Below are 26,186 nucleotides of genomic sequence, written 5' to 3' on the forward strand. Positions count from 1 at the left end.
GCCTGGCTAGCTCAGTCGGTAGAGCATGAGACTCTTAATCTCAGGGTCATGGGTTCAAGCCCCACGTTGGGCGTAGTATGTTTTTAAGGGGCACGCATAAGTGCTGTCCTTATGTTTCCCTCTTCCTAGTATCATGTATATAAATATCATTATATCTTTGTATACTATCAATACGTACTTGACAAAATAAAAAAAACAAAATAATTACTTACTACTACATTAACATCTTTTAGCAAGCCACTTTGTGGTTTCCCCTCCTGAGTTCAGAGAACATTTGGATGACTTTCCTTGGTTTGTTTTTTTTTTTTATTTATTTATTACTTACTTACTTACTTACTTACTTACTTACTTACTTACTTACTTACTTATTTATTTGTCAAACAAGTATAGTATTATAGTACATATTAACATAATAATAATAATAATAATAATAATAATAATAATAATAATAATTTATTAGATTTGTATGCCGCCCCTCTCCGAAGACTCGGGACGGCTCACAACAATAATAAAACAATGTTACAGTGAAACAAATCTAATACAGTATTAAAAAAGAAAGCATATAAAACCCTATCGTATTTAAAACCAAACAACACATACATACCAAACATAAAATATAAAAAGCCTGGGGGAAGGTGTCTCAGCTCCCCCATACCTGGCGATATAGGTGGGTCTTTAGTAGTTTACGAAAGACAAGGAGGGTGGGGGCAGTTCTAATCTCCGGGGGGAGTTGATTCCAGAGGGCCGGGGCCGCCACAGAGAAGGCTCTTCCCCTGGGGCCCACCAAACAATATTGTTTAGTCGATGGGACCCGGAGAAGGACAACTTTGTGGGACCTTATCGGTCGCTGGGATTCGTGCGGTTGCAGGCAGTTCCGGAGGTACTCTGGTCCAATGCCAGGTAGGGCTTTAAAGGTCATAACCAACACTTTGAATTGTGACCGGAAACTGATCGGCTGCCAATGTAGGCCACGGAGTGTTGTAGAAATGTGGGCGAAACTGGGAAGCCCCACGATGGCTCTTGCGGCCGCGTTCTGCACGATCTGAAGTTTCCAAACACTTTTCAAAGGTAGCCCCATGTAGAGAGCGTTGCAGTAATCGAACCTCGAGGTGATGAGGGCATGAGCGACTGTGAGCAATGACTCCCTGTCCAAATAGGGCCACAACTGGTGCACCAGGCGAACCTGGGCAAACGCCCGCCTTGCCACAGCCGAAAGATGATGTTCCAATGTTAGCTGTGGATCGAGGTGGACGTCCAAATTGCGAACCCTCTCTGAGGGGGTCAATAGTTCCCCCCCCCCCAGGGTTATGGACGGACAAATGGAATTGTCCTTGGGAGGCAAGACCCACAGCCACTCTGTCTTGTCTGGGTTGAGTTTGAGCTTGTTGACACCCATCCTCCTGATTGTGAGGCAAGAGCTCCACCTCCAGAGCACCGCACCTCTCTGCTAAGCTGTGCTATAAATCTCGGAAATAAAATTGATTTCATTCCACAGTGTCTCTGCTTTCCTATCAATGAAGTTCAACAATGGAACCAGTGCAAATACACTTTCCTATTTGCTGCAAGCAGGTAACGCCACAGATAGTCCTCAATTTATCGCCACTATTACGCCAGGGGTGGGTTCTAACTTACCTCGCGGTGTGTTTGCTTCCTCCTGCGCCGCATGGCCATGTTTTGTGCCAACCCCCCCCTCCAAAAAAAGCCGAAAACAAAATGGCTGCACATGCAGTTCTTCAGTATTAATGTAACTCTAATCCCACAGCAAGTTGTCTCGCAGTTAATTAGCCATGGTGAATTGCCCTATGGTGAGTTGGCCATAGCAAGTTGGCCACGACAGGTTGTCCCAGGCGGATGCCCTGTTCCAGCAAATGAAATTATCAAGCATTTATTTGCAGATAAGCTCTTTAACCATGAGATGGCAGGCTTGTTTTACAGATCCCCTGAATGGAAGTGCAAAAAATTGGGATGCCAATGAAGGATCTAGTCCAGTGGTGTTGAACCTTTTTTTCCTCAGGTGACGAAAGAGCGTGTGTGTGATCTATCGTGCATGCACAAGTGCCCACACCCATAATTCAATGCCTGGGGAGGGTGAAAACAGCTCCCCCGCCCCTCCGAGGCCCTCTGGCCTGGTTTCCAACTTCTGGTGGGCCTAGTAGGCTTGTGTTTCACCAACCTCAGGCTCCAAAGGTTTCCCTGGAGCCAGGGAAGGGGAAAAATGCCCTCCCCCATTCCCTCTGGAGGCTCTTTGGATGCCAAAAATACCCTCCCAGAGCCTCTGTGCGAGCCAAAAATCAGCTGGCCAGCACACACATGCACATTGGAGCTGAGTTAGGGCAATGGCTTGTGTGCCAGTAGATATGGCTCCATGTGCCACTTGTGGCACCCATTTGCCATCACCGATCTAGTCCTTGGTATACCATAAGGAATTCTGGGAACCTTTCCAGCAATTGGATTTACAGTTTATCCAAAGCACAGCTGCTACTCATTGACTACACAGGTCTACAAAATATATATTTTTTTGTAATCATCGCCGTTGACCTTGTACAGTGTTCCCTTGATTTTCGCGGGTCCGAACTTCGCGAATAGCCTATACCACGGTTTTTTAAAAAAATATTAATTAAAAAAAATACTTTGTGGGTTTTTTTTCTATACCACGGTTTTTCCCACCGGATGACATCATACGTCATCGCCAAACTTTCATCTGCCATTGCTGATTGGCTGAAATCTCAGCCAATCAGTGTTTTTATCGCAAAAAAAAATTATTGTTAATAAATAATTATGTTTATAAATATCAGAATCACTAAGTGTCTCAGTCAATGGTGAGTACCAGTAATAATGGTGAACAAATGGTTTTTAAGGGAATGGGAAATGGTAATTTAGCGGTTTAAAGTGTTAAGGAAGGCTTGTGATACTGTTCATAGCCAAAAATGGTGTATTTACTTCCGCATCTCTACTTCGCGGAAATTTGACTTTCGCGGGCGATCTCGGAACGCATCCCCTCGAAAATCGAGGGAACACTACTTTTCTGAATCATTTTTTGTTCTGGTTTCAAAAATGTATATAGTTTTTCTATAGCAGGTATAGTTTCCAAGGAGCAGCATCTTGATTATAAGGTATAGGAAATATACTGGTGACATTAAGAAAACAGTAATTACCACACACATTGAAAATGTAGAAATAATGCGTCCCCTCAGGAGATTTTACTTCCTGCGCACGTACAGGAGCAAAATATCGTTCAGAGGTGAACATGCACATGGCGGTCACCCAAAGCTGCTCACAGCGCACACCGGTAGTGGCAGTAAGTAGGAACCCCCACCTGGTAAGAGTGTTGTATCTCTGGTAGGAATTGAACATACAATGGTACCTCTACTTTCTAACTTTTGTAGATAAGAACCAGGTGTTGAAGATTTTTTTGGCCTCTTCTTAAGAACCATTTTCTACTTAAGAACCCGAGCCCGGAAAATTTTCCCAGGAAATTTGAGAGCAGCACGAAGGCCCGGCCAGTTTCCTGCCATTCCCCCTGGGTTTCTCTCTCTGGCGCAGTGTATGGGAGGCGCGTGCTCCTCCTCGCCGCCTCAGAGTCCCTCTTTTTCTTTAAAGCCTTAAAGTTTTGGATTTTTTTATTCCCCTCACCTTCTTCCTTCAGAAGCGACTGTCCTCCTCTTCTTCTTCCTCCTCCTCCCACCCAAATTCCGAGCTTTTATTTCTTTCCTAATGGGTTTGCACGCATTATTTCCTTTCACATTGATTCCTATGGGAAAAATTGCTTCTGCTTAAGAATTTTTCTACTTAAGAACCTGGTCACGGAATGAATTAAGTTCTTAAGTAGAGGTACCACTGTACTAGTTTTATATGAAGAAAGCCGGTGAACTCCAATTCTCTCCCCCCCCAAACCCCCCAAAATTCTGCACCTTCCTTTCTTACAATGTTCTTATGTTTCCCCCGTGGCCCCTTACAATTTTTCAAAGACCTGATCTGAGAGAGAGCTTGTGTCTCAACACTGAGTGCAAGAAGGTGAAATAGACCATTGTAATTTATTTTTAATCTTGAACGCTGTTAATGTGGACATCGGTATCAGATGCGAGCAATCCTTTAATTTTGTATTTTGCAAGGCGGGCGGGGGAGAAAAAAAAACTTTGTCCTTCGAGCCGGAATCGAACCAGCGACCTAAGGATGACTTTGTTAGCTCTCTACAGTCCTCCGCTCTACCAGCTGAGCTATCGAAGGGATGAGCCTCATGTGTTCTGTTGCTGCTTTTCACTTTGGGTGTGGTACCTACTGAGCTGGATTTTCATTTTGAAATTTCCCTGCCTTTCCAGTCCCTTGGCTAGCATACATAAAGCACAACCTCCTTAAAAGACAAGAGTAACTTGGTAACGATTGTGTGTATTGGCTTCCTTTTCCCCCTAATCAGAATGTTTAAGAAGCTTCAGCAGCCACAAGATGAAAGGCATATCAATAATAATAATAATAATAATAATAATAATAATAATAATAATAATAATAATAATAATAATAATAGAAACATAGAAGTCTGACGGCAGAAAAAGACCTCCTGGTCCATCTAGTCTGCCCTTATACTATTTTCTGTATTTTATCTTAGGATGGATATATGTTTATCCCAGGAATGTTTAAATTCAGTTACTGTGGATTTACCAACCACGTCTGCTGGAAGATTGTTCCAAGGATCTACTACTCTTTCAGTAAAATAATATTTTCTCATGTTGCTTTTGATCTTTCCCCCAACTAACTTCAGATAATAATAACAACAACAACAACAACAACAATTATTACTATTACTATTATTATTATTATTGTTGTTGTTGTTGTTCTGCCGGGCTCTCTGCTAGGAGCCTCCTGAAAATTCAAGGATACAAATTTCAGACACACACACGTTTGAAAATTCAAAAGAATGTTCTTTATCACAAAAGTCAAAATAAACTGAGCACTCTTTTTGTATTGCAAAGAGCACTCATCCCAAAACAACCGGGTAGTCTGTACAATTTCCCTTAATCAGTCTTTAAGTACTTAGCTAGCAGCTGTGAAGAAACTTCACACCCCTTCTTCCATGAAGTGAAACACCCACACACTTTGCTCTGCGTTGGTTTCAAAGATGTGAAAAATCAACAAACAAAGTCAAGGCACGATTCCTGAAGAATTGTGATCAGATAATCTTCCACAACGGCCAAACTAGCACGCTGCAATTTATAGCAGCAGCCCTAATTACTGGAGCCCCACCCAAACACAGGTGGCCTCTCTTATCTCCTGTAATATGTCCTTAATTGGTCTCTTCTATGTATAATTCTGCGTTTGCGTGGGTCCAAAACTTCTTCATCCGAATCAATGGAAGATAATGGAGATTGGCTTCCTGGGCTGTGTGCCAAGACCCCCTCTTCCAAGTCACTCCCACCTTCTTCTTTGTCCGAGGAAACTAAATTCTGAACTGACTCTGTCGGCAATAAAACAGGCCTATGACATGTTGAAGTTTCCCCTGCATCCACCTCCACATTCCCTGGGGCAGGAGCTGGGCCAGCGCCAACCACAACTATTATTATTATTATTATTATTATTATTATTATTATTATTATTAATTGGATTTGTATGCTGCCCCTCTCCGGGGACTCGGGGGGGGAGGGGGGCTCTCAGCATGTACAGAAAAAAACCAAGAACAATAATAACAATCCAAATAATACATTTGTAAAATCAGTGCATGGGAGGCAACGTTCAATTCAAAAATGGTTTATTCAATCCAAGACAGGTTAGCCAACAACTCTTCTGAAACACCAAATCCCAACAAGGGCAACGGCTAATCCGTTGCCCTATTTATACTTTTTCAGCGTGGGAAAAACTTTTAGACAACTGTTTATTTTTGGCGGCATTCTGAGAGCTAGCCGCGCCAGAACCAATCAGCGGCTAGCTCACTTACTTTAGTCAGACACAACAACATTAAAAATATTTTTTTGAAATTCTAATTCAAAAACTATCAATATCATTCATTCAACAATCAAACTAAAGCATTCATTGGTCAGGGGAGAAGATCTAAGGAACCCCAGGCCTGGCGGCAAAGATGAGTTTTTAAACTCGTTTGGAAGGCGGGGGGGGGGGGGGGGGCGGGCGCAGTATTTTGATGCCACCCAAATTCTATCATGCAAGGCAGAGAATTACCTATGTGGCAAGAATTATCATACACAACAATTTAAAATGACATTTCACTTCAGTGCCCTCTAGGCTCATAGTTATCTAGTTTTAAAGGGAACCACATCAAAGATGAAAAAGAACAAAGCAAATGCTGGCACATTCCTTAGTTAGCTCAGTTGGCAGAACAGAGAATGTTTTAAGTTGTCATTAAGTCACTGGTTCAATTCCAGCTTGAGGGACCCAAGTGGTTTTACTTGCAAGCTATTGTGGTTTTGTAAAAACAGTTTAGCGGAATCCCACGCGGTTTCTAAACCTCCAAATAAAATCGAAAGTTTTTTCTGCGATATTTTTGGGAGGAAAATCTTTTTAGGGGGGGTTAGAATTTTTTTATTTTTTTCCTCCACACCTTACAGAAATACAAATTCACATACCTTCAAATTAGAATACAGTACAATATAGTATCAATTGCCAAGCTCTTAATCAAAATTCTTAGTTTTTTATCTGTTTTGCTTGGGATGCATCATTGATCTTGTGCTACTTTCTTTTCTAATTTTGTCATCCGGATTTCAAAGATCGTTTCCTGTTGTCATTCGGGTTCAAAATGCTATAAGCTACCAAGAATTTCCTTTGGCTATTTGCTTTTTTCTACTAAAACTATGCCATAGTGCTTCAGTTCATTTCTTATGTTATTACTTATCCATGTTTTTTAAACCCTCATTTTAATATAACTGCTCTTTACGTGTTAAGTTTCAAATTTACTTCTTTTCATACAAGGAAAAAAAATATTGGTTCATATCTGTTCTGTCTGGGTCACTCCGGAAGCCAATACCAACCCAAAAAGAGGAGCCAGACACACTGGTAAAAGGCAAAGGCAATTTTATAAAATTCAAAAAAAATACAGGTAACAGAAAATGGCCTTACAAACAGGAAAATGCTGTATCTTCAGATATATCCACGAAGGCAAAAGTCCATGCAGCAATACAGAATTCTTGCTGCCAAGCCGAGGCTGTAGATAGCAGACCTACACCTCCCACGGGTCTTCCAAAGCTGCTGGGCCACAAGCCAGGAACAGAGACGCCGAGAAACAAGACAGGATAACGCAACTCCAAACTGATAACACTCCACATGGCTTCAAGGGCTTGCCTGCCTTTTAAACCCTGCTAAGGAGGACCACACCCAAACCCAGCTGTTCCTAATTCAGTGCTGATAATACTTCTTTAATTGCTCCTTTCTTTGATCTGACCATCTCTGTCGCATGTCAATGAGGGCTTGAGCTTCATCACCTAATGACTCCAAACTACTGGCTGGGGAGAGCCCCCTCCCGGGGCTCTCATGCTGTTCTCCTTCATCCCATTCCTGATTTTCCTCTCCCCCGTCCGACTGTTCAACCCCCTCCTCTTCACTGTCATCCTCCTCCGGGCATGGAGCCAGCAGAGACACAGCCGGTCCCTGAGCAGCCTCAGGCTGAACCACAACAATATCATACCTGAAATCTAATTATACCAATAGCAATACGGGGGGGTGGACCCATATCTGAGGTCACATGAAGCGTTGTTCTATGTCAGCTCCAGCATACGTGTGTGCTGGCCAGCTGATTTTTGGCCTTCCAGAGGGCGGGGGAAGCCACTTTTGCCCTCTACCCAGGCTTCACAAAAGCCTTGGGAGCCTGTGGATGGTGAAAAACAGGCCCAATGGGCCTACTGGAAGTTCGGAAGAGAACTTCGGGCAGGCCCGTTGGACCTGTTTTTTGCCATCCACAGAGTCTGGAGGCTTCAGTGAGGCCTGAAGACTGCTTGCATGTGTAGGGGGAGGGGGGCAGAGTTGGGGGTTGTGAACACACGCACGGTGGAAGGACATTGCATTATAGGCACACACATACTGTATGTGCGATTGTGCATGCACACAGCCTTTTGGCAGTGAAGCAAAAAAAAGGTTCGCCATCACTGGTCTAAGGAGATTTTCAGTCATTCATATTGAAAGCAGAATCTAAAACATTGTACACTGTTTATTTATTTATTTTTATTGATTGATTTTGTCCAATACACAATTAGGGTTTCAGTGGGTATACAAATAGTAAAATACATAATGAAGGTTATAGAGGATATACTCATGGTAAAATATATCTAAGAAAGAATAGAATAGAAGATATAGGAATAAAACATATCAATGAAAGAATAGAAGAAGAGATATAGGAATAGAAGAAAGGTATAGGAGATATAGGAGAGCAATAGGACAGGGGACGGAAGGCACTCTAGTGCACTTATACTCACCCCTTACTGACCTCTTAGGAATCTGGATAGGTCAACCGTAGATAATCTAAGGGTAAAGTGTTGGAGGTTTGGGGATGACACTATGGAGTCCGGTAATGAGTTCCACACTTCAACAACTCAGTAACTGAAGTCATATTTTTTACAGTCAAGTTTGGAGTGGTTAATATTAAGTTTAAATCTGTTGTGTGCTCTTGTGTTGTTGTGGTTGAAGCTGAAGTAGTCGCCGACAGGCAGGATGTTGCAGCATATGATCTTGTGGGCAATACTTTATGTTGTTGTGAGCCACCCCGAGTCCTCAGAGAGGGGCGGCATAAAAATCTAATAAATTATTATTATTATTATTATTATTATTATTATTATTATTATTAAAAAGGGGTGGGATGTCACCATGCTTTTGGCCAAAAACATTTGAAAACACAAAGATAATAAAACTTTTCTGTTCTCTTTGCCCGAACATCTCGTCTCTGTAAAAATTCAGCAAACAACGTCATGGTTGTCCCAAAGGTGCTTTTTTTCAAGAGGCAACTGGACGTTCTTTTTTTTCTTTGAGGATGTTTTGCTTCTTATCCAAGAAGCTTCTTCAGCTCTGATTATGAGAAATCTTAGATGAGGTGAGGAATCTTAAATATTGAGGACTGCAGTACAGTGGTACCTCTACTTAAGAACTGAACTCGTTCCATGACCAGGTTCTTAAGTAGAAAAGTTTGTAAGTAGAAGCAATTTTTCCCATAGGAATCAATGTAAAAGTAAATAATGCGTGCAAACCCATTAGGAGAGAAATAAAAGCTTGGAATTTGGGTGGGAGGAGGAGGAGGAAGAAGAGGAGGAGCACAATTGCTGCCGAAGGAAGAAGGGGAGGGAAGGGGAATTTAAAAAAAGGCTTAAAAATACACCCATACACCCGGCGCGAGGCTGCCTCCCATACACTGCGCCAGAGAGAGAAACCCAGGGGGAATGGCAGGAAACTGGCTGGGCCTTTGTGCCACTCTCAAATATACCGGGAAATTTTTCAGAGTTTGGGTTCTTAAGTAGAAAATGGTTCTTAAGAAGAGACAAAAAAATCTTGAGCACCCGGTTCTTATCTAGAAAAGTTCTTAAGTAGAGACGTTCTTAGGTAGAGGTACCACTGTACTTAGTTTGGTGCCATAGGAATACATTGGAACCTGCTTTCATCTGGACGATTTGCCTTCACCTGCTTCCTTTTTCTTGCCTGCAGAAGGATAAATTTCTGAAACGCGATTTTGTTGGGAAGCTTGCCAACATTTATATTATTTAGTGCTGCAGTCCTAAAAGCATTTTTGATTATTTAAAAAGCAACGGGGTTTTTTTTTTAACTTGGATTTTTTTTACTCAGGAGTTTTACTGTATGCTCTAGAGTTGGGCAGTTTTACTTATTAAATAAATAATATCATGCCGTATGATTTGAGTCCATTCCAAACCACAAAACTCGTTACGGCTGGCCTGGCGCTTCTCGTGATCTGCATTCCTAAATTTAGGTACATCATCTGACTTGATCAGTGCTCGTTAAGCAAGGATCTTTATTTCCGCAGTCTGTGTTAGTCTTTCCTAATCTGATGATCAGAATTCTCTGCCCAAGGCCAAAGAATGACTAAGGAGCATGAGCAGGGAAGTCCAATAAGAGTGACAGGCAGAGGGGGATTCCTCCCAGTTTGGACCGGATCGCTCGAACCAGTAGCGACCTGCTGGTGACGTTCAGGGGCGGATTCGCTTCCCGCTGCTACCGGTGGGCTGCGCGCACAGCTTCTGTTTTCCTATATGCATACACGTGCCCGCGCACGTTTTTGATTATGCATATGCGAAGGAAGAAAAATCTAGCAAGAGGATGCTCATGCACTTGAGATTTCAGCTATTTTTTTGCTTCCGCGCATGTGCAGAAGCATAAACACTGAGACGCTCCTGCATGAATGCAAGAGAACAGAATAATAATAATAATAATAATTTATTAGATTTGTATGCCGCCCCTCTCCAAAGACTCGGGGCGACTCACAACAAAGTTGCAGCGCAACTTTCGCTACCCGTTCGCCGTTCTCATCCATACTGGTAGCAAACCCAATACTGGTGACATTGCTGAACTGGATCGGCTGGTGCCATTCCTTGGGTGTTGCCGTCTTTTTTTGTTTGTGTGTGTGAATTTAAGAAAAAATTGTTTTGAAGGTTTTTCCATTCTGCTACTTTTAAAAGGTCCCATGATGAACATTGAAACGCCACATCTCTTTACCCAGAAACCCTTCTTTATACACAGACTGGGTGCAGTCAACTTTTTGCTAGAGCTATACTGATTAGGCTTTCTTTCATAGATTAGAAACATAGAAACATAGAAGACTGACGGCAGAAAAAGACCTCATGGTCCATCTAGTCTGCCCTTATACTATTTCCTGTATTTTATCTTACAATGGATATATGTTTATCCTAGGCATGTTTACATTCAGTTACTGTGGATTTACCAACCACGTCTGCTGGAAGTTTGTTTCAAGGATCTACTACTCTTTCAGTAAAATAATATTTTCTCATGTTGCTTTTGATCTTTCCCCCAACTAACTTCAGATTGTGTCCCCTTGTTCTTGTGTTCACTTTCCTATTAAAACACTTCCCTCCTTAACCCTATTTAACCCTTTAACATATTTAAATGTTTTGATCATGTCCCCCCTTTTCCTTCTGTCCTCCAGACTATACAGATTGAGTTCATTAAGTCTTTCCTGATACGTTTTATGCTTAAGACCTTCCACCATTCTTGTAGCCCGTCTTTGGACCCGTTCAATTTTGTCAATATCTTTTTGTAGGTGAGGTCTCCTACAAAAAGATATTGACAAAATTGAACGGGTCCAAATTGAACGGGTTTCTTTCTTTCTTTAATCAAAGCAGTCAATTTAGCTACTGGCAGCGGTGGGGTTCTAGCCGGAACGCCATTCTTGTAGCCCGTATTTGGACCCGTTCAATTTTGTCAATATCTTTTTGTAGGTGAGGTCTCCAGAACTGAACACAGTATTCCAAATGTGGTCTCACCAGCGCTCTATATAAAGGGATCACAATCTCCCTCTTCCTGCTTGTTATACCTCTAGCTATGCAGCCAAGCATCCTACTTGCTTTTCCTACCGCCCGACCACACTGCTCACCCATTTTGAGACTGTCAGCTTCTGAACTTTTTCCAATAATAATAATAATAATAATAATAATAATAATTATTATTATTATTATTATTATTATTATTACTATTAATTGGATTTGTATGCCGCCCCTCTCCGTAGACTCGGGACGGCTGATAATGATATTCTTGTCTACTTCTTGACCTTCTGATCCAGGCATGTAATAGTGGCTCCTGATCTCCCACGTCCCTCTCCTCCTCTGAGTCTGACATTACCATCATTGGAGTTTCTACAGTCTCTGGAGGTTCCTCAGGTTCCTCCGGTTCCAACTCTCCCTCACTCTCACTCTCTGATTCAGCTGGCAAGAACGCTTGACTAGGGTACCAAGATGGGCCCTGATCAGTGAGGTAAATCACTACAGAGCCACATCCAATATCCCACCACATATTTGCTACCCACTCAGATGTAGAACGATTTATATTGTTTTATTTAGTTTCCTACCACAATTTGCTGCTCATTTAGTATCCTATGACTATCACTAAGTGTTGTAGCTTATGATTCTTTATGAATGTATTTTTAATGTACACTGAGAACTTGTGCACTGAAGACAAATTCCTTACGTGTCCAATCACCCTTGGCCAATAAAGAATTCTATTCTATTCTATTCTGTAATAATTTATTTCTATTCTATTATTTTCTATTCTATTCTATTCTCAAAGATGCAAACCCAAGAGAGATATTTAACACTTTAGAACAGGGGTGCCAAACTCACGTGGTCACAATGATGTCACATGACATATCAGGACTCCCCCCCTTCGCTAAACTGGGCAGTGGGCGTGGCCAACACATAACACATCCGGCCTGTGTTTGACAGCCCTGCTTTAGAAGGCAAGAGCAACCTTTGAAATCATCCTAACAGATTAGAAAAGTGGAGTTTGACTATTGCTCCCTGTGAAGTAATAAGAGAGAAACCCCAGATCTAAGAATCATAAAGTTGGAAGCTATCTTGAAGGTCTTTTATTCCTGCCTCCTCACAACATCTTCAAGACCACGCACTTTCCAAACTTTGTATGAAAATCTGCAGCAATGAAGCACCCATAACTCTAGGGGGCAGTCTGTTCCATTGCTTAAGAGCTTTCACAAGCAGGAAATTCCTCCCGAGTTCTAGTTTTGGATCTCTTCCTGGAAAACTTCCATCTGTTGGTTCTTGTTCTAGCCTTGGGGTACCATGAAGAACAAATCCACACCCTCTTCCTTAAGACAGCTCTTTATTGGAAGGCTGCTATTGTGTCTCTCCTTGAGCCTTCTTTTCTTGCAGCTAATCCCTAGTTCTGTTAATTGCTCTTCATAAGATGTAACTTCTAAATTCCTCACTTGGTTTTTTTTTGCCCATGGAGACTCTCAATCATCCATGTAATGATAGTGCCAAAGTTGCTTTTCAAAAGGCAACTTTTGACTTTTTGGGGGTCCCCCCCCTTGAAAACGTTTCTCTAGCCTCCCTGAGTCTGCAGAGAAGGGCGGCATACAAATGTAATAAATTATTATTATTATTATTATTATTATTATTATTATTATTATTATATTGTTGTTGTTGTTGTTGTTATTGTTGTTATTGTTGTTGTTGTTGTTGTTATTATTATTATTATTATTATTATTATTATTATTATTATTATTATTATTCTCTTCTCATCCAATAAATGTCTTCAGTTCAGTTTGTTTAAGGAACTACCGGTAATTTATTTTCTGGTTCGCACAAAACATCAAACCATTTGTGGCGAACCTTTTTTGATTCACGTACCAGAAGGGCAGGTATGGGTGTGCCAGCATATGTGTGCACGTGCCTTCCCCCCTTCCGTCCCCCTCACTCATGCACGTACACACCCTGTATTGCCCCTGCGCATGCGTACAATTCCACACACACCCCATCCCAGTGCATGCATACAGGCCTCACCGAAGCCCCAGAATGCAAAAAACAGCCCAACCGAAGCCCCAAGAATGCAAAAAACAGCCCAACAGAGAAACCGGAAGTTTCAAAAATGCATTGCAAAAAAACAATGCTGTTTTTTTGCACTCCAGGGCTTCAGGAAGCTTCCCTGAACCCTCCAGATTGCAAAAAACAGCACAACTGGCAAACTGGAAGTGTGTTTTCTAAGCATCTGGTTTGTCTGTTGGCCAATTTTTTTGCACTCTAAGGCTTCAGAGAAGGCTCCCTGAAGTGTCCAGAGGGCAAAACAGCCTTCCTCAAGGCCGAAAATCAGCTGGCCAGCACACATATGGCTCCTGGAGCTGACATAGGGCAACATTTTGCATGCCCTCCGATATGGCCATAGGCTCACTATCACGGGCTCAAAAAATAGGGTTTTTATAACACAGCAAGCAACAAGAACATCTGAGAACTGAAAACATTTATTAGATGAGAAGCAAAATGTTTTCAAAGGAAAAAAAAACTTCAGTTACCTTAAAAAGATCAGCAGCATGGGACCTCACCATTTTTTGTGGCTCTCTTTTTGCATGGCTTGGTAATAGTCCACATGAAAATGATCTTTTGAGGGACGACTCACACCCTGGTTAGCCTTTCTTTATTCTCCTGCCATCAAGAAGGAGATATGGAAGCCACACAAACAGGCTGAAGAAAAGTTTTTATCCGTGGGAGGTCAGACTTCCGAATGGAAAATAATTTTACAATTGAATTGAATTTTTCTTAATGAGACTGAATCTAAATTCCCATTTACATTCCAGGGTTTCTCTGAGACCTAAGTATTTTTATTTTATTTCACTTCATTTCATTTTATTTTAGTTATTTATTTAGTCAGTCAGTCCAAAACATGATAAAGGTACAGAGGATATATTCATAGTAGAAAGTATCAATGAAGGATAGAGGGAAAACATAGGAATACAATATCAGTGAGAGAATAGAAGAAAAGATATAGGAAAGGAATAAAAGATATATAAAGAAGTATAGGATAGACAAATAGGAGAGGGGACGGGAGGCACGCTGGTGCACTTATTGACCTCTTAGGAATCTGGAGAGGTCAACCATGGATAGTTTCAGGGTAAAATGCTGGGGATTAGGGGATGACACTACGGAGTCAGGTAATGAGTTCCACACTTTGACAACTCAATTACTAAAGTCGTATTTCTTACAGTCAAGTTTGGAGCGGTTAACATTTAGTTTGAATCTGTTGTGTGCTCTTGTGTTGTTGTGGTTGAAGCTGAAGTGGTCATTGACTGGGAGGACGTTGCAACGTATGATCTTGTGGGCAATACTTAGATCATGTTTGAGATGTTGTAGTCATAAGCTTTCAAGATTCAAGATTGTAAGTCTAGTCTCGTAGGTATTCTGTTTCGAGTGGTGGAGTGAAGGGCTCTTCTGGTGAAGTATCCTTGGACATTTTCAAGGATGTTGATGTCTGAGATTGCGGTATGGGTTCCAAACAGATGAGCTGTATTTGAGGATGGGTCTGGTTTATTGTTTCTGGAAATAACAGCATGAAATGATAATCGTACTTCCTGTGCATCATTGAAATGTTACCCTCTGGGGCTTAGGAAACACACACATTCTCCATTCATAACATCTACCCTATGGAAAAAATCCTCTCCCCAGAGATATGGACACCTCAAACTTACTGGCTTTTCAGGAAGCTGTAAAAACCTCGCACTTCCTCCAGGCTGTTCATTTGGGAACTTAGGTGTTTTGTGTCCTAATTACTGAGCTTTAATCATAGTCTTATACTATAAATTATAGAGTGGCTAGGAATTAAGAGGTGTTATGTGGCAGATTCAATTTTAGGTTGCAACCGTAAAGAAGAGGACTTTCCAAATCACAGGAAGTCATAGTCAAACTCCACTTTGAATACTGCATCCAGCTCTGGGTGCTACATTTTAATACTTTTTGTACTATATATGTGTGTTTATTTTAAAGGAACTAATTTATTTTCTGGTTTCGCATAAAACGCTGAAACCATTCATTAGCCAAAAAGATAGGGTTTTCATAACACAACAAGCAACAACAAAGCAATCCAAATCTAAAATTAACCACAATGCAGCCTTCGGGCTTGACCTGTTTAAGGACAAGCTGGAATGGAGCCAAAGATGGACAAGGTGGGTGACCAGAGGACTGTCTGGAAGCAAAGTTCCATCCGAAGAGGCCGATGGGAAGACTCACCTTGAATTGTGCAATGGGCAGCATAGGTCAGCAAATAGAGGCTGGAAGGTTTAATGTTGATGTTTTCAAAAGGCAAGGGGTAGAGTTGATGGTATTTTCAGCTTTTGAAAAGTGGAGGAAGTGATTCTTTGAAAAGTGAAGGAAAAGGAAAGGAGGAAGAAAAGTTCTTGGATGGGGCACAAGACCAATCTAATCTAGGTCTGGTGTTTTTCTGTTCTGGTGACTGCACCTCAAGAAGAATATGAAAAAAACTGGAAAAGGTGCAAAAAAGGGGCAACGAGAATGATCAAGGAACTAGAGTGCCTTCCGTCCCCTGTCCTATAGTCTCTCCTATATCTCGTATTTCTTCTCTACTATATCCTCTATAACCTTCATTGTGTATTATTGTGTATTGGACTAACTAACTAACTAACTAACTAACTAACTAACTAACTAACTAACTAACTAAATAAATAAATAAATAAATAAATAAATAAATAAAATAAAAAATAAAAAATGGAGCACCTCCTTTGTGAAACCAGGTTGCCATGCCTTGGTCTCTTCAGCCTTGAAAGACGGCGTTTAAGGGGTGACTTGATCGAAGTGTATAAAATCATGCATGGGATAGAAAAGGTGGATAGAGAAAAATCCTTTTCTCTATCACACAATACTAGGACAAGGGGGCACTCCCTAAAGCTCATAGGCAAGAAAGTGAGGAGAAATAAAGGGAAATATTTCTTCACTCAGTGGGTCGTTGGTTTATGGAATTCACTTCCAGAAGAGGTGGTGACCGCTATCAGCCTGGATAGCTTCAAGGCAGGATTAGACAGATTCATGGATGCCAAGTGTATTGGTGTTTATTGAAATGGATGTCCAAGTGCCACCTCTATGTTGGTTGAGGCAGGCAGGATTCCTTTGGGTACATTCATTTTTATTACAGAAATTCTCCCCAACAATGACAATTGTAATTTCTCCTATGTTAATACATCCTTCTTTATTTTATTCCATGTTCTAACATAATTATTGTGGTACAACATAAATTCCCATTAGTCATGGTGATATTCAAGTATTTCACTTTCCCCTCCCCTCAATCTGAAGACCAGTTTCCCCCCCCAATCAGTTCCTTTTGTTTCTCAATAACCACATTCTTTATTAACACCATCATCATTTATTAATATTAAAATCAGCTAATACTCCAAATTCATTTAGTTTAATATTTCCATTCCTTCCTGGTTGAGTATTTTTTGCTAACCGTTAGCCTTGACAGCCATCATTTACATTTCCCACAATGCAACAGGACTTCAGGGGACTTTGGAAAACTTACCATCCCCCTAACTGACTCTTGCACAAAATGGCGGCAGGGTTATTGGTCTTCTCATTTCTCATTTGCACAAGGTCTAAAAGCCCCCTCCGATTGTGGTAGGAAATGGCAAGCTGCTTAACTCCTTTTTACAGCATAAATGGGCAAATTAGAGACTGGGTGGATCAAATAACAGGATACGGGGCCTTCCTGCTCCAGGGTGTGCTGGCTCTTTTCGAGGCCCAGGTGTAATGGAAGGAAACCGGTTTGTATTCTGTTCCGTTGCCTTTGCAGAACTGCTTTCAATCAACACATGCCTTAAGCTGAAGTGACTTCTACATAATTGTTTTTCTCCACTGCAGGGCAGGATTATCATAAACCAATTACAAACTTGGGTGGGCCCCAGAATATGGAACCAAACCATCAAACTAAATGTGGAAAGAACAAACACGATCATTGGCACGTTTTGCAATCTATTAAGCCGTATTTTTGGTATGGGGAAGGAGGAGAGAGTGGGGAGGGTTACTTCCCCCCCTACCTTTTGATGAGTTGAATCTTGCAGAAGATAAAATATATTCTCTAGCCTGGGGAACCATAGACCTTTCTCCCCCACACAACTAAATTGTAAATCATAACTGGCTGGTCGGAAGAAAATCCAAACCATTTACATTATGGTTGAGAATGCAGCAGCACGAGCTGTTGTGGATGCACCTAGGTACACCCATGTTGCACCAATCCTCCATGGACTGCACTGGCTCCTGATTGGTCTCTGGGCGCAATTCAAGGTGTTAGGCATTACCTTTAAAGCCCTACATGGTTTAGGGCCAGACTATCTTCAAAACTGCCTTCTACCACATAGCTCCCAGTGACCAATAAGGACCCACAGAGTTGGTCTTCTCTGGGTCCTGTCAGCTAAATAGTGTTGGCTGGTGGGTCCGTGGGGAAGGCCTTCTTTGTGGCTGCTCCAACTTTCTGGAACCAGCTACCTTTTGAGATCCAGATTGCCCCCGCCCCCCCTCACTGCCCTTCCGGAAAGCTGTAAAGACCTGGCTTTTCTGGCAGGCCTGGGCCCATTGATCTAATGGAGTGCCATGGAGATCCTGCCATAAATGCTATGTATGGTTTTTAACAGTTGGATTTAAACTGTTTTTAATTATGTATGGTATGCTTGCATTGAATGGTTTTAAATTAATGGGGTTTTAGATACTTTTTAAATATTAGATTTGTTTATTGTATACTGTTTTATTATTGTTGTGAGTCGCCCTGAGTCTGTGGAGAGGGGCGTCATACAAATCTAATAACTAACAATAACAAAAACAAAAATGTTTTTAGAGGTTTTATTATCATCTGTATATTTTAATTTTGGTTGTGAGCTGCCTAGAGTCCCTAGGGCTGTGATGACAAACCTATGCCACAGTGGCACGCAGAGCCCTATGGGAGAACATGCGAGACTTTTCTATGCTTCAGCTCCAGCGCACATTCACGTGATGGCCAGCTGATTTTTGGCCTTTGGAAAGGCCGTTTTCTCCTCGGGACTCTTCAGGGAAGCTTCCCTGAAGCTAGGGAGGCAAAAAAATAAATAAAAATCCCCCAATAGGAAAGATGAGATATGAAAATTGAATCAAATATTGTTAGCCAGGTGGCAAGATAAGAATTGGTGGTAGCACTATACTGTATAATGATACGACACAAATTCATTTATTAATAAGAATTTAAACATATAGAATTTCCTAATACAGTGATACCTCATCTTACGAACTTAATCGGTTCTGGGGCGAGGTTTGTAAGGTGAAAAGTTTGTAAGATGAAACAATGTTTCCCGTAGGAATCAATGGAAAAGCGATTAATCCGTGCAAGCCCAAAACTCACCCCTTTTGCCAGCCGAAGCGCCCGTTTTTGCACTGCTGGGATTCCACTGAGGCTCCCCTCCATGGGAAACCCACCTCCGGACTTCCGTGTTTTTGTGATGCTGCAGGGGAATCCCAGCAGCACAAAAACGGGTGCTTTGTGTTGGCAACAGAAGTCCGGAGATGGGGTTTCCCAGCGAAGGGAGCCACAGCGAAATTGCAGCATCGCAAAAACACGGAAGTCCTCGAAACCCCACCTCTGGACTTTCCGTGTTTTTGTGATGCTGCGATTTCGCTGAGGCTCCCCTCGCTGGGAAACCCCACCTCCGGACTTCTGTTGCCAGTGAAGCGCCCGTTTTTGTGCTGCTGGGATTCCCGTGCAGCATCACAAAAACACGGAAGTCCAGAGGTGGGGTTTCCCATGGAGGGGAGCCTCAGGGGAATCCCAGCAGCGCAAAAACGGGTGCTTCGCTGGCAACAGAAGTCCGGAGGCAGGGCATCCCAGTGGCGGTGGCTTGGGTTTGTAAGGTGAAAATAGTTTGGAAGAAGAGGCAAAAAAATCTTATACCCTGGGTTTGTATCTCAAAAAGTTTGTATGACAAGGGGTTTGTAAGACGAGGTATCACTGTATAGTTTATGTGATATATGATAGAAACATAGAAGACTGATGGCAGAAAAAGACCTCATGGTCCATCTAGTCTGCCCTTATACTATTTCCTGTGTTTTATCTTAGGATGGATATATGTTTATCCCAGGCATGTTTAAATTCAGTTACTGTGGATTTACCAACCACGTCTGCTGGAAGTTTGTTCGAAGGATCTACTACTCTTTCAGTGAAATAATATTTCCTCACATTGCTTTTGATCTTTCCCCCAACTAACTTCAGATTGTGTCCCCTTGTTCTTGTGTTCACTTTCCTATTAAAAACACTTCCCCTCCTGAACCTTATTTAACCCTTTAACATATTTAAATGTTTCGATCATGTCCCCCCTTTTCCTTCTGTCCTGCAGACTATGCAGATTGAGTTCATTAAGTCTTTCCTGATACGTTTTATGCTTAAGACCTTCCACCATTCTTGTAGCCCGTCTTTGGACCCGTTCAATTTTGTCAATATCTTTTTGTAGGTGAGGTCTCCAGAACTGAACACAGTATTCCAAATGTGGTCTCACCAGCGCTCTATATAAGGGGATCACAATCTCCCTCTTCCTGCTTGTTATACCTCTAGCTATGCAGCCAAGCATCCTACTTGCTTTTCCTACTGCCCGACCACACTGCTCACCCATTTTGAGACTGTCAGAAATCACTACCCCTAAATCCTTCTCTTCTGAAGTTTTTGCTAACACAGAACTGCCAATGCAATACTCAGATTGAGGATTCCTTTTCCCCAAGTGCATTATTTTACATTTGGAAACATTAAACTGCAGTTTCCATTGCTTTGACCATTTATCTAGTAAAGCTAAATCATTTACCATATTACAGACCCCTCCAGGATAAGAAGTACTTTTGTTCTATTTTAGATATATATAGAACCTCTAGTAATTACTGGATAAGTTGATATTGAATTAATCAATCTAATGTAGAAATGAAAGTTTGAATTAAGATGGGTACAATATAGAGTTTGATATTGTTTATACTGATGTAATATAATTTTTCAATGTATGGTGGGAAAAAGATTGTTGTTTTTTAAGGTTTTCTTTATTTTGATAATATTACATAAGTTCTATAGAATGTTTATTTTTTATAATGGAAGAAAATAAGCTTCCCCTGAATGAATCCCAGCGGCCGGTTAGGTCCCACAGAGTTGGCCTTCTCCGGGTCCCGTCGACTAAACAATGTTGTTTGGCGGATCCCAGGGGAAGAGCCTTCTCTGTGGCGGCCCCGACCCTCTGGAACCAGCTCCCCCCTGAGATTAGAAGTGCCCCCACCCTCCTTGCCTTTCATAAACTCCTTAAAACCCACCTCTGCTGTCAGGCAATGGGGGAATTGAGAAATCTCCCCCAGGCCTATACAATTCATGTATGGTATGTTTGTGTGTGTGTGTGTGTGTATGTCTGCTTGAATAACGGGTTTTTTAAAAATGTTTTTAAATTATTAGATTTGTCTTGAATTGTTTTATTGTTGTTGTGAGCCGCCCTGAGTCTACGGAGAGGGGCAGCATACAAATGTAATAAATAGATAGATAGATAGATAGATAGATAGATAGATAGATAGATAGATAGATAGATAGATAGATAGATAGATAGATAAATAAATTACTGCCGCTTGTCAGCTGGAGCTGTGCATTCAGTTTCATTTCCGCCAGTGGAACTGCGTTCCACCCCGTCCTGCCTGCTGCCCACTCCTAGGTGTGGGCACGTGCATGCATGCTAGCACACCCACGCACCCCCTTTTGGCACGTGAACCAAAAAAGGTTCGCTATCACTACCCTAGGGCCGGGTTAGGCAAAATTGACTCTTCTTCTATGACTTGTGGACTTCAACTCCCAGAATTCCTGACCCACTCATGCTAGCTCATGAATTATGGGAGTTGAAGTCCACGTGTCACAGAAGAGCCAACTTTGCTTACCCTTGCCCTAGGGAAATGGGCAGCATACAAATTGATTAAATACATAAATTGAATAAATAAATTATGATGGCTTATGCATATATTGGCTTAAGCCATCGATTTGGAGAGAAGATCACTTGGATCAGTGACAATACAGGATTGGCGGGACAGAACGCGCCACGTCTTCCCTGGTTCATGGCCAACCTGCTTCTACATCTACTTGGGTTGTCAACAGAAGGACAGAAGAAGGGGAACGAGTTTGATCTCCTTCAGCCATAAAAAAAAGTGTTTATTGCAATTGATCTCGTGGCTAAGAATTCCAGAAAGTTAAGTCCTAACATGTCTGGGAGGCCTCAGGTTGGGGAGGTTTAACATAGGAGCATCTTACCTCATGCTTTTGACTCCATGGGAGCTCAGGAGCTTAAAGTATAAAGTTAATCCCTCAGACTTTGTAACTTTATTTATTCAGGTGTTTCAGGTGCTTTTATAATAACTATCCCAACTATTCTTTCCCTTTGGGAATCTTACGTAATTGCTCTGAACATGTTTCCTCTCACGGTGTCAACTTGTTGACTGACTAAAACTCCAGGCCATAGAGGAAGGCTCCACCACGTCCAATATTCTCCCTTTTCTTCATGAGTTCGAACCTCCAACCGCCTCATGAACTTCTCCTACCTTCTGTCCCACCTCAAACTGTGCAGAGATCTTTTATAGTACTGCAATATTATCTTCTGCAGAAGGATATTAGTACGTATGCATGATTTCTATTTATCTATGTTACTCTGTCATGTTTATGTACTGTAGATTGGAGGTAGAGACCCTTTGAGAGCTGTGTGCAATGAAATTTCATTTTAATGCATTCTGAATAGTGACAATAAAGTTATTCTAAGTCTACAGTCTAAGTCTACAGTTCTAAGAATTTAAAGCAAAACTGACAGTATTTGTAGTGCAACGCCCCTCGGTCCTGCTTGCACAGACAAGATTTGTGTACGATTGGAGGTTGGTGGCTGTAATAAATTTTTGTACATGGAACATTGTCCCTGCCAGAAGAGGTAAGGAATGCACTTTGCAGGTGTAAGGCATGCATTTTCAATCCTGTTGTGCTCTGTGCCTCTACTCTACAGAAATGGGTCAGGGCCTTTGCTCTGTATGTTGCAAGACTCCTGCTAGAAACCTAAGACCGTTCATCCCTTTTAAATCAAACCAGTTTATTTATTTATTTGTTTGTTTGTTTGTTTGTTCGTTCGTTCATTCATTCATTTGTCCAATACACAATACATATGGAAGAGAATAGACATGAAGTAGGAGGGGGACGTTTGCCCAGGTTCGCCTGGTGCACCAGTTGCGGCCCTATTTGGACAGGGAGTCATTGCTCATAGTCACTCATGCCCTTATCACCTCGAGGTTCGATTACTGCAACGCTCTCTACATGGGGCTACCTTTGAAAAGTGTTCGGAAACTCCAGATCGTGCAGAACGCAGCCGCGAGAGCCATCGTATCTACAACACTCCGTGGCCTGCATTGGCTGCCGATCAGTTTCCGGTCACAATTCAAAGTGTTGGTCATGACCTTTAAAGCCCTACATGGCATTGGACCAGAATACCTCCGGAACCGCCTGCTACCGCACGAATCCCAGCGGCCGATAAGGTCCCACAGAGTTGGCCTTCTCCGGGTCCCGTCGACTAAACAATGTCGTCTGGCGGGCCCCAGGGGAAGAGCCTTCTCTGTGGCGGCCCCGGCCCTCTGGAATCAACTCCCCCCAGAGATTAGAACTGTTCCCACCCTCCTTGTCTTCCGTAAACTACTTAAGACTCACTTATACCGCCAGGCATGGGGGATCTGAGACACCTTTCCCCCAGGCTTATTATAATTTATGTTTGGTATGTATGTGCTGTTTGGTTTTTAATTATGATAGGGTTTTTAGTTTTAGTTTTTTTTTAAATATTAGATTTGTGCCTGTATAATATTGTTTTTATCATTGTTGTGAGCCGCCCCGAGTCTTCGGAGAGGGGCGGCATACAAATCTAATAAATTATTATTATTATTAAGTAATATATATAAAGATAATATGTAAAAATAGAGGAGAAGATATATGAAAGGAAGAAAATATATATGATATATGAGATAAAGGAAAGACAATTGGACAGGGGACGAAAGGCACACCAGTGCACTTATATACGCCCCTTACTGACCTCTTAGAAACCTGGAGTGGTCAATCATGGATAGTCTAAGGGAGAAATGTTGGGGGTTAGGGGTTAACTCTATTGAGTCCGGTAATGAGTTCCACGCTTCGACAACTCGATTCTTAAAGTCATATTTTTTACAGTCACGTTTGGAGTGGTTAATATTAAGTTTGAATCTGTGCATGCTCTTGTGTTGTTGCGGTTGAAGCTGAAGTAGTCATTGACCGGTAGGACGTTGCAGCATATGATCTTGTGGGTAATACTTAAATCGTGTTTTAGGCGCCGTAGTTCTAAGCTTTCTAGACCCAGGATTGTTAGTCTATTTTCATAGGGTATTCTGTTTCGAGTGGAGGAGTGAAGGGGTCTTAGTTCCTTGTCTCAAATTATTCCAGCTCTTTTCCCCCCCTCATCCTGGAGCAAGTGAAACATATGCAGATAGCAGAAAAAACGTTCTGGAGGCAAGGGAGTTCAAGCAACAGGTTGTCAATTGCAGTGCACTCTCTTTCCTTTTTTCGATGCATACTTCTGAAATGGAACATGAGGCACTTACAACTTTCTCAATCTCTGTCAGTCGCGTCCTTCCCTCCCGCCTCACAAATGTTGGGTGAGCAAACGGATGAGAATGAGAGAAATCACATGTTTTTCAACACCTGGTGTAAGCAGCTGAGCAGAATCGAAGGATTCTGGCAGAATGTGGAAGAACGATGACAAATAGTCTTCAGGCGTCCTAGATTATTCATGAAATTAACTGTTGGCACGGGGTGACGCTTCATTAGTGTGCTGATGACATGTAGTTGTAGATAACTGCCCCGAGCTGCCCAAGGGATGTTGTTGAAGTTCTTGATCCAGGCCTGGGAGCTCCAGAAGTTGGATAGGAAGGAACCAGCGTAGACTCATCCTTGTTAAGATTGAGTGACTCTTGAGTTTTAGGGCCACTCATATCTAGTATTGTCTTGTTAATTTTAAATGAAGTTACACTTAGCCCATCAGAGTTAGTACCAGATCTGAGTGCCTGTTTTCATAGGTCTATACAATAGGCCACCCAACCAAACAGAGGAAGTAGGTGAACTTTTTGCTAGTCAGCTAACTAAGGTATAGAATAGAATTCTTTATTGGCCAAGTGTGATTAGACACACAAGGAATTTATCATTGGTGTATGTGCTTTCAGTGTACATAAAAGAAAAGATACATTTGTCAAGAATCATACACTTAATGATTGGCATAGGGTACAAAGAAATAATAGGAACAATCAATATACTATAAACACCACCTCCGGACTTCCGTGTTTTTGTAATGCTGCAGGGGAATCCCAGCAGGGCAATCTCAGCAGTGCATAAACAGGCGCTTCGCTGGCAACAGAAGTCCGGAGGTGGGGTTTCCCAGCGAGGGGAGCCTCAGTGAAATCACAGCATCACAAAAACACAGAGGTCCGGAGGTGGGGTTTCGAGGACTTCGGTGTTTTTGCGATGCTGCAATTTCACTGATGCTCCCTTCGCTGGGAAACCCCACTTCCAGACTTCTGTTGCCAGCGAAGCACCCGTTTTTGCGATGCTGGGATTCCCCTGTAGCATCGAAGTCCGGAGATGAGGTTTCCCATGGAGGGGAGCCTCCCAGTAGCGCAAAAACGGGTGCTTCAGCTGGCAAAAGGGGCGAATTTTGGGCTTGCACGCATTAATTGCTTTTTCATTGATTCCTATGGGAAACATTGTTTCGTCTTACAAACTTTTCACCTTAAAAACCTCATCCCAGAACCAATTAAGTTTGTAAGACAAGGTATCACTGTAGTTATAAGTAGGAGGAGATGGATTATAGGAATGATGAGAAGACTAATAGTACTGTAATAGTAATGCAGTCTTAGTGAATATTTTGACTGTTGAGGGAATTATTTGTTTAGCAGAGTGATGGCATTTGGGAAAACACTGTTCTTATGTCTAATTGTCTTGGTGTGCAGTGCTCTATAGCAGTGTTTCCCAACCTTTTTTGAGCCGCGGCACATTATTCATATTTTCAAAATCCTGGGGAACATTGAAAGGGGGGGGGGGCGGGCTAAAGAAAAGTTTGGACAAAAAAACCCTCTCTCTTCCTCCCTTTCGCTCTATTTCTCCCTCTTTCTCTCTTTTCCTTCCTTCCCTTCTTTCTCTCTCTCCATCCATCTTTCTTTCTTCCTCTCTTTTTTGCTCTCTTTCTCTCTCCCTCCTTCCCTTCCTCTGTCTTTCTCTCTCCCTTGCTCTCTCTCTCTGTCTCTCTTGCTATCTCTTTCTTGCTTTTTTCTCTCTCTCTTTCACTGTCTTGCTATATGTCTCTTTCTTTCTCTTTGCCTCTCTTGCTATCTCTCTTTCCTTCTCTTTCTCTCTCTCTCTGCCTCTCTTGCTAAGTCTCTCTTTTTCTCTTGCTATGTCTCTCTTTCTTTTTCTCTCTCTCTGCCTCTCTTGCTATGTCTCTCTTTCTCTCTCTCTTTCTCTGCCTCTCTTGCTGTCTCTCTTTCTTGCTCTGTCTCTCTGCCTCTCCTGCTATGTCTCTCTTTCTCTCTCTCTCTGCCTCTCTTATATGTCTCTCTTTCTTTCTCTTTCTCTCTCTCTCTGCCTCTCTTGCTAAGTCTCTCTTTTTCTCTTGCTATGTCTCTCTTTCTTTTTCTCTCTCTCTGCCTCTCTTGCTA

At 42.0% G+C, this 26,186-nt stretch overlaps 2 non-coding genes across 2 annotated transcripts; one reads left to right on the top strand and one right to left on the bottom strand.

The window, feature by feature from the left end:
• On the top strand, nucleotides 1-73 carry TRNAK-CUU (transfer RNA lysine (anticodon CUU)). Its single transcript has one exon. It is a non-coding gene; the product is annotated as a tRNA-Lys (tRNA).
• A 4,066-nt stretch (nucleotides 74-4,139) lies between these two features.
• Nucleotides 4,140-4,227, bottom strand: TRNAY-GUA (transfer RNA tyrosine (anticodon GUA)). The gene is given in 2 exon segments: nucleotides 4,140-4,175; nucleotides 4,191-4,227. It is a non-coding gene; the product is annotated as a tRNA-Tyr (tRNA).
• Nucleotides 4,228-26,186: the final 21,959 nt, after the last annotated feature.

This window comes from Erythrolamprus reginae, chromosome 2 (genome assembly GCF_031021105.1).
Source record: "Erythrolamprus reginae isolate rEryReg1 chromosome 2, rEryReg1.hap1, whole genome shotgun sequence".
In the NCBI taxonomy this organism is placed as follows: Eukaryota; Metazoa; Chordata; class Lepidosauria; order Squamata; family Dipsadidae; genus Erythrolamprus; species Erythrolamprus reginae.